Here is a 9,711-nt window from a genome sequence, read left to right on the forward strand (position 1 = left end):
GGGAGCGGCGGCGCCACACATCGTCGGCTGGCAGGCTCGAGCCACAACATATGATAGGACAGCGCCACACAGAAGGGTGTGGCGCTCTTACGAAATGCCACACAAAATGATTAGAATCGTGAAATAGTTTGACCGGAGGGTCATTTCGTGCAATTCTTACATAAAAAGGTTATTTTTCTGTAAATCGCCGGCTCTGGGTAGCACTGTAGGTAGCTCCTACTATGCTAACTCACTCCCGCCCAGCTAAGAAAGCAGTAGCACCTCGATTATTTCGTACGTGAGGACTTGGATTTGGGTGGAGTTCATGGGCCAGCTGTTCCTGATCTAGTCATGGCTTCATACAGAAGAACATTATTTCTCGATGTCTCAACTGACTGACATAGATTCAAGGGTGTATGCCTGAACCATAGACGTATTGATTCCACCAGCATTATTCACCAAAAGAATCGACAACAATAGTCTAGATAGACTTGGTACGTGCTTGTCTCGGCGAGAGTCTAGTTCGGGCCGGCGCGACCGCAGGCGAGAAAGACTGATGCAGACTTGTCGGAACCAAGAACACTAGGGCACTCGCCGTGTGCGACCTGTCCAGCAGCATGCGCGGGCTCCGCATGGACGTCCGTGTCGCGCTCGGGCTCCTCTCGGAGCTCTGCGACGAGCCGTGGCGCGTCATCACCTTCAGCGAGCGGCCGCAGCTGCACCATGTTGAGGGGAAGACCCTCTTCGAGAAGACCCGGTTCATCCGCGACATGCACTGGGACATGAACACCGACTTCCAGGCCGTGTTCGACCTGCGCGTGGCTGTCGCCGGCAACGTGCCACTAGAGCGCATGGTGAAGGTGTTTCTGTTCAGCGACATGGAGTTCGACGAGGCGTCTTCGAGGCCATGGGAGACATACTACGAGGTGATCACGAGGAAGTACTCCGAGGCTGGGTATGGCGGCGCCGTGCCGCAGATTGTCTTCTGGAACCTGCGGGATTCGAGGTCCGTGCCGGTCATGGCAGAGCAGAACGGGGTGGCGCTAGTCAGCGGCTTCTCAAAGAATACGCCGAACCACTCCAGTCAACCCTTGCAGCCCTCCGGTTAGCGTCGACGAGACAATTCATTCTTTCGTTCGGTCGAATGCATGAGAGCACCGATCCACTCATATGAGTACTATATCTATTAATCATGCATAAACTTAATTCTGTCGTTGCATTCATCCTTTCAAGTGAACTGTAGTTGTTACCTATCATTTTATGTGCCGTTTTGTTGTCATGGCGGAGTAGTAGGATACTTGCTGTCCGGAGATTTCTTCATCAATATATTTTTCCGCAAGCGAAACTTCTACATATAGATCCAATCAAGGCAATTCTAGAGGCGCTTGAAAGACCTCGGGGAGTATATTCTTCATGGTGCACTGGCTTGGCAATTTCGACACTGACTTTCCTGTCCTTTCTCGGCATGCACACGATTACCGAGATATCATTGTGGTGTTTATCCACTCAATTTACCGTGGATATAAATGTTCTCGCTTCGGTGTTTCCCAATTTTTAAGTGGATAGATCATAATGTTTTTGTTTTGGTGTCCAAAAAGAGTAGAGGGCATGCCAAAAAAAATTCACTCGTTAGTTTATGTAAGGTTGGTTAATTTAGCTTAGCTAAAACAATTTCTTGTCTTGAAGAAAATCCTTTAACACTTTCATCATGACTAATTAGTTTAGGTGATTTTCTCTCTCTTAAAACAATGTTGAAACTAAGTAGCGTCAAGAAGGAAAAAAGGCGAGATTTGGAGTACGTGAGCTAGCCTGGTCAGTACACGCGCATGCACTCTAGCAAGCAGTGCCTCCAGGTCGCAGCGTCCTAGACGGCTAGACGCCTAGACCTAACCCCTCTCTCTCTCTTATTGTTGTGCGCTGCGCTGCCGCTGGCCGTGGCTGCGCTAGGCTCCTGAACCGCGCCCTTGCCTTGTGCGGTTGTGCCAGCCGACGATGATAGTGACGCCATGGCGTGATGCTGCGTGCTGTCTCATACGTCCGCATGGGTATGGGAACGGAAGACGTGCGAGCAAACGTTCGCTTCCCCCGCGCCAACGCGATTAGGAAGTTGAAGGCCACTCCACGCTGCAAGTTCTTCATGTGGCTCGCCGTTCACCAGCATTGCCTGGCAGCAGACAACCTGCGACGCCACAGATGGCCTAGCTCGGACACCTGCCAGCTTTGCCTTCAAGCGAATGAGGCGTGCACCCACCTGGTTCGTGCATTCCATTTTCACCGCGCAGGTTTGGCAGCCGATCAAAGACTGGACGGCTGTTGCATTTCCCATCTCTGACAGCGATCGAGTTTGCAAGCACGGAAGAGTGGTGGTTGCAGGTGCGGAAGAGGGTTCCCAAAGCCCTGAGAAGAGACTTTGACGATGTTGTCATCCTCGTTCATTGACGCAACTGGAAGGAGAGGAACAACCGCATCTTTCAGACCATCAGTTGTGCCCATGAGGAGGTTTTCGAGCAGATTAGAGAGGAGTTACGTCTCTGGCAGTCTGCTGGCCGGTAGCTAAACCTGAGCTCTTGCTGTTTGTTGGTTCTGGCTTGAGCCCATGCATGTCTGGGACCTCGCCGTTCTTGGTCCTTGCTCCAGTCTCCAGACCGGAGAACCTCTGGTTGTATTTTTTCTTCCTCTATCTTAATAAGGAGTGGCCACTGGCCTTTCGACAAAAAGGTTACATACAGACACACACTTTCGAGGATTATTATTAAGCATGAACTTGTTTTTTTGTGAAGAAAAGGAACTTGTTGCGGACAACATATATAAAGGCTGTGAAGAAGAAGGAGGCCTACACTCGGCCACAGACCTCCTTGTGACATCAGTACATCATGGGTGTCTCCATCGTCGTCTGGGGTCCCGGTTTACGTGTCCAGGCGAGCTCGAGGATGGATCCCTACACAAAGAGCACCCATGGCGAGTAGGCCACTTGTGTGTGCCCTTGACGAGATGGGGGATGCACCAACGCAACTTTTCTCTAAGGACTGGACTACGGTGGCACGACACCGAGAAGGAGATGAAGGGCGAACTCCTCCGGCTTCTCGTTTTTGTTGCGCGGAACATGGAGTAGGCTTGAAGGATGGACTCGAGATGTGCTACAATGAGCTTGTCTATTTGTCCATGGATGAGCACCAAAGGAGCATGGTGCCCATGCATGCATGTTGCATGGATGAGAGCAAGGCATGACGGGCCCTCCATCCATACACGTCTATCATTATATGCTTGCATCATGTACAATGGCGACCTAGGCATATTTTAAAGTCTGGGCACACCTAAGCTTAACATGTCGGACTGAAGCTACCTAAGCTTAACAAGTCGGACTGAAGCTGAACAATATCAATGTCTAATTACGAAATTGGTTTTGCTATGTCTCTGTTAACTGAGATTTTCTTAAGTCTAAGTCACTTAAAAAAAGTGCTTGAGTTGCACTTTTCTGTTAAAAAAGCGCAATTGCACTTTTCTGTCAGAAATGTGCAACTGGACCGAGTTGCACTTTTCTGAGGTGACTGGGACTTAAGAAAATCGCAGTCAACTTAGACATATACACACCCTTACGAAATTACCCAGTAGTTTACGGAGAAAAAATTAACTAGATATCACAGTTTTGTTCCCTGGCTCCTGCTGCTTCCCGCCTCCATGTGCCGGTAGCCGGGCGTCTGGTGCAGCACCTAGAAGCCGTCTGTCCTCCCCCGTTTCGGCGTCATCCCAAACTAGGCCATGCAGTGCGCAGTCGCTGGCCGCGGGTGGCGACTAGCGAGGAAGACGAACAAGGCTGATTCTGATCGATCGTAAAGATGAACGTGACCCTTTCTCTGTGTGAATGCGATTGAAGTCAGTCTGTCGTGGACAAAAGAAAACTATAGAGCGAAATGGATGTTAATTAGGCCAAGTTGGTAATGCGCCATACTTGCCCCAATTACAGAATCGAGACCTATTTTTCATCCTATGTTGCCAATTCTTGTCATTCCAGCTATTAAGATGGCCCGGCAGCTTGCCGAACTACGCGTAAGGGTCGGCGTCGAGCCCAGGCACGTGCCCACGGTTCCCGGATGGTAAATCCGCCGCTGATCATGCGTGCACATGAAATACAATCCATCCATTCCCATCAAGCTATGCGTAGTCTTCACCAATTGATTAACTAAATAACACACATGTTAAGGTCGACGGCAAGGCTTTACTTTGGAGGCGGGGTTTTGCTTCCACGTATTCGCGGAAACTTGCGAACATCGCATCTAAATAGTTACTACTTTGCTCCACCGGCGAGGCTTTGCTTCGGCGACGGCCAGATCATTACCTTGAGCTCGTATTCTAGCTATGTTATTCTCTTGCTGCCATCAGATGACCCCACGACCACAAGGTCGATGGCAAGGCTTTACTTTGGAGGCGGGGTTTTGCTTCGACGTATTCGTGGAAACTTGCGAACATCATATCTAAAAAATAGCTACTACCTATTTTCTAAGGATAAAACGCTTATCTTTGGGGGGAGAGGGGGCTGCTGGTCCCTCCGGCTCTGCAGTGCCCACGATGGCGGAGGGATTTGCTCCGCCGGCGGCCAGATCATTACCTTGTGCTCGTACTCTATGTTATTCTCTTGCCACCATCATATGACTCCACGACCACCCGACGGCAAGGCTTTACTTTGGAGGCAGGGTTTTGCTTCGACGTATTTGCGGAAACTTGCGAACATCGTATCTAAATAGTTACTACATATTTTCTAAGAATAAAACATCAAGTTTTCTAAAATGCATGAAATATTCGCATGAGATTGATTGCAATGCACATAAAATAATAGGAATACATATCACACATGTTTATGAATAAGGATTATCAAAGAAATGTGGTATGAAATAATAGAGATGTCACATATACCACATCGTCGTTAAAGCCTCCGCCCTCCTATTCTTTAAATATTTTTGTTGTTATTCTTTATGGTTTTCTTTAATAGCTCAATTTGGAGTTTGGGTGATGAAAGGGAAACGAAATGTGATGGCCTAGATGATGTCTAATTCCCACAATTTTATCTGCCGTATCGTCTTCTCATCGGTTCGAACGAGGTGTCGTGGAAAATCACCATTCTGCCCATTTTTGGAGGTTACAACAAACTGTTTTTGGCGTTTCCCGCCTAACTTCCGTGGGCCAGGACCACAGTCACATGGTCATGAAGATATTGTTTTGGTGTTTCCTGGCCGCTCTCGGAGGATATATCACACTGGTTTGGTTTTGGCGTTTGCCCGCCCTTTTTTGTTGTTTTCTCACCCTTTTTGGGGGGCTATAGTACACTATTTCAGGAGCTATATCGCACCATTTGAAGTTTCTTGCCCAGTTGTTGCATCCGAACGATGCCATTTGACTGTTTCCTCTCCTGTCCTCGTGGGATATATAGAGAGGCTTTAGTTCATCGTTTCCCCATCCATCCCCGATGTTCTGGAGCATGCATTCCGTCGCAACCATTTAATTTCCACAAGCGCCTCCGGCCAAGGTCGGCATGGCCATATTACTTGGAAAACCAATCTTTTGTTTTGTTCATATAGTTACGTCCACGTTTGTTAATGAATTACAAGTTTAATATAAATATATTCACTGCTATAGTACTACATGAGTTAATTTACAACATGATTGATTCATAAGCTTCCACGTTGGAAAAAAGACAACAAAGGGGTCGGCGTATATTCCATGTTTTCCTAGTCTCCGCACAATGTGTAATCATGCATGCATCATCGTTTTGTATTTCTACTATATGGACGTCAGGATGAGATGAAGCTAATTAATGTCAGCAGCGTTTCTCGCCGTGATGAAAATTAGGTATCATCTTCTTCTCTCAAGTCTCAACTACCCCATTGGGTGTAAAAGAAAATTCAAAATTTCGCCAAAGCATAATAAGACTACTCGGAGTAACATAGCTAGTAACATCACACACCTCAAGACGTTTTAGTGACATGGCATGTCAATAAATTAGACATCTCAAGACGTTCTAGCCCTACACTTTCTACAACCTGACCTATATGCAGAAACAAATTAAACATGCAGATACAAAGAAAATCAGGATTAAAGCTAACACCTCCGGCAGCCGAAAGTGGTGGTACCAAAGGAGCTGCTTTCTAGGTCGGCCGCCGCTATGTAGTGTTAAACAACAAGATATGAGTTACGGTTAGAGATAGATAGAGTCAAGTTGTTAGGATTTTGTTTCCTAAACAACTTGGGCTTCACGTTGTAATCCGTCGGACCCAGATGAGGATCACGATGGCTCCTTCTTTCTCTCATCTCTCGTTGTAACCTCTCGATGTAATCTCTTGGGCCTTGCCCCTATATATTAACACGCAGCCGATGGGAGGCCAACCATCGTTAAACCATAGCGTGAACTTTCACATGGTATCAGAGCCACTTCTTCCCAAACACATCTAGCCAAATTCATGTGCCTCGCTCCTCCCACCGCTGCCATGGTTAATCCCTTCTCCGGCATCAGCGTGAGCGAAAAACTGACAAGGAAGAACTACCTCCTATGGCAGTCCCTTGTGCTGCCTCCCATCCGTGGCGCCCGGAGGATGAATTTCCTCGACGAGAAGGCCGAGCCACCACCAGAGTCCATCACCGTCGAGAAGGACGGCAAGACCACCAAGGAGGAAAACCCCGCGTACTATACGTGGGTAGAGGCGGACCAGCAGGTACTGTCCTTTATTTTGAGCACTCTGTCGCCTGATGTTGCTGTTGCTACTATTGGCATGGACACGGCGGCTGAAGTATGGGCAGCGATCAAAACCATGTTTGCTGCCCAATCGAAGACGCGGGTGTCAAACCTGCGCGTTGCTCTCGCCAGGACAAAGAAGGAGGGCAACATGACGACGACGCAATACTTCACCACGATGAAGGGCTTCGCCGATGAGCTCGCAGCTGCGGGTCGAACGATCGACGAGGATGAACTCGTTGAGTATCTCCTCGCCGGTCTTGATGATACCTACAATCCCCTCTTCGCCGCCATCGGGATAAACGGTGCGGAGGATCTCACCGTGGGCGAGCTTTACGCCCAAGTCTGCGCCTACGACAATCGCCTCAACCTTCTCGGAGATGACTCCGGTGGAGGCTCCTCCGCCAACCTCGCCGCTCGTGGACGCGGCAACAGCCGTGGTGGACGCGGCAACCGTGGTGGACGACGCGGTGGCGGCCGCGGGAAACAGTCGTGGCCATGGCCGCGGCGGACGCGGCAACAACGGTGGACGCCGTGGCGGCGGACGCAGCACCAAGAACCGCGACGACACCGTCTCGCCGGATATGTGGCAAAGCTGGCCATGAGGCATGGCGCTGCCGGCATCGCTACTCGATGACGAGGGCGAAGAAGAGGAGGAGGAGAAGGGCGCTCACGCAGCGTCCTACGGCGTGGACACCAACCGGTGCTACGACACTGGTGCCACCGACCACATCACCGGTGAGCTCAACAAACTCACCATGAAGGAGAAGTATCAAGGCCGTGAGCAAGTCCACACGGCCAATGGTCAAGGTATGAACATTAGCCATGTTGGTCATGCAATTGTCAATTCTCCCTCAAAAACTTTGCATCTTAAAAATATTCTGCATATTCCACAAGCCACCAAAAATCTAATTACCGTTCATAGATTTACCAAAGACAACAATGTCTATATTGAATTTCACCCTTGGTATTTTTATGTCAAGGATCTGGCCACGAGGAAGGTACTTCTCAAAGGTAGATGCATCAAAGGTCTCTACCCCAACGTTTCTTCAGCAAAATTCAAGAATAAGCGTGCTCTTAGTGTCATCAAGCCTTCAGCTTCGAAATGGCATAGCCGCCTAGGACATCCCTCGTTTCGTATTGTTCAACAAGTCATTAGTAAACATCAGCTTCCTTGCTCAAATAAGTCTAGTAACGAGTCTATTTGTGATTCTTGTCAGAAAGCTAAAAGTCATCGCTTGCCTTATGTAAGATCTACTAGTGTCTCCACTCGCTCCCTTGCAACTTGTATTCAGTGATGTGTGGGGCCCTGCGCCATCCTCTGTAGGAAGAAAATCCTACTATGTAAGTTTCATTGATGACTATAGCAAGTTTGTTTGGATTTATCTCCTCAAAAAGAAGTCAGATGTCTATCAAATCTTCCATGATTTTCAAAACCTTGTTGAACGCCAATTTGATACAAAGATCCTTGCCATTCAATCCGATTGGGGTGGAGAATATGAGAAACTAAATTCCTTCTTCCGAAAAATTGGCATAGAACATCATGTATCTTGCCCTCATGCACACCAACAAAATGGATCAGCTGAACGCAAACACCGACATATTGTAGAAGTTGGTCTCGCTCTTCTTGCCAATGCATCCATGCCTTTAAAATTTTGGGATGAAGCCTTCTTAACCGCTACCTATCTCATCAACATACTTCCTTCAAAGGTCACTGCCAATGAAACTCCTATGGAACGCCTTTTTCACAAAACTCCAGATTATGCATCTCTCCGTGTCTTTGGTTGTGCCTGCTGGCCCAACCTTCGCCCATACAACAAACACAAACTTGCTTTTTGATCTAAACAATGTGTTTTCCTTGGCTATAGTCACATGCATAAGGGTGTGAAATGTCTTGATGTCAAATCTGGTCGAGTCTATATATCTCGTGATGTTGTTTTTGATGAAACGGTGTTCCCCTTTGCTGCTCTTAATCCCAATGCAGGCTCGTTGCTAAGGCAAGAAATTCTACTCCTTCCAGAGTCACTTCAAAATTCATCGGTGTCATCTCATGAGGGGGAAAACAATTGTACTGATCTAACACCTAATGTCTCTATAAATCCTGGTATTTCTAGTGCCTCTCGTGTACAGCAAGAAGCAGGAACAAATTTGGAGCAAAATGGTGTTGAAACGGATGCAAACGAAGCAGAAACATGTGCTACATCGCATGTGTACGCGCCAGGCACGGAAATTGATGAAGATTCGCCTGGGATCACGCGCCGTACCGCCGACACCAGCAGATCAGCGTCGGGATCGCCACCGAATCCCGCGTCTCGGTCTAGCACGGGTGCGCGGGCTGTCTCCTCGCACGGACGAGCGGGCGCCGAATCACCGCATGCCACGCGGAGCCGGTCGCTGTCGTCGGCCCACTCGCGGGACCCACAACCCGCGTCGTCTTCTGCCACGGACACGGCATCGTCACGCACGGAATCTTCCGCAGCGGGATCAGCGCCACACCAGGCTGTGCAGGCTCCAGGATCTTCTGCGTCAAGGCATCCTGCAGTGCAACCTGCAGCACCAGTTCACAGAACAAGATCAAGAACGGGTAACTCAAAACCAAAAACTTACACTGATGGTACAGTTCGATATGGCTTATCTTGTACTGTAGATGAACCTGAAAATCTCGAAAAAGCTTTAGCAAATTCAAATTGGAAAAATGCTATGGATGATGAGTATAGGGCCTTAATGGAAAATAAAACATGGCACTTAGTACCATATAAAAAGGGTAGCAACCTTATAGATTGTAAATGGGTCTATAGAATTAAAAGAAGGGCTGATGGAACTATTGATAGATATAAGGCTAGATTAGTAGCAAAAGGCTTTAAGCAAAGATATGGTATAGACTATGAAGACACCTTTAGTCCTGTTGTAAAAGCTGCTACTATCAGACTTGTTTTAGCTATTTCAGTTTCAAAAGGATGGACCCTAAGACAGCTAGATGTGAAGAATGCGTTTCTTCATGGCGTTCT

The sequence above is a fragment of the Lolium rigidum genome, chromosome 1 (genome assembly GCF_022539505.1).
Source record: "Lolium rigidum isolate FL_2022 chromosome 1, APGP_CSIRO_Lrig_0.1, whole genome shotgun sequence".
Taxonomy (NCBI): domain Eukaryota; kingdom Viridiplantae; phylum Streptophyta; class Magnoliopsida; order Poales; family Poaceae; genus Lolium; species Lolium rigidum.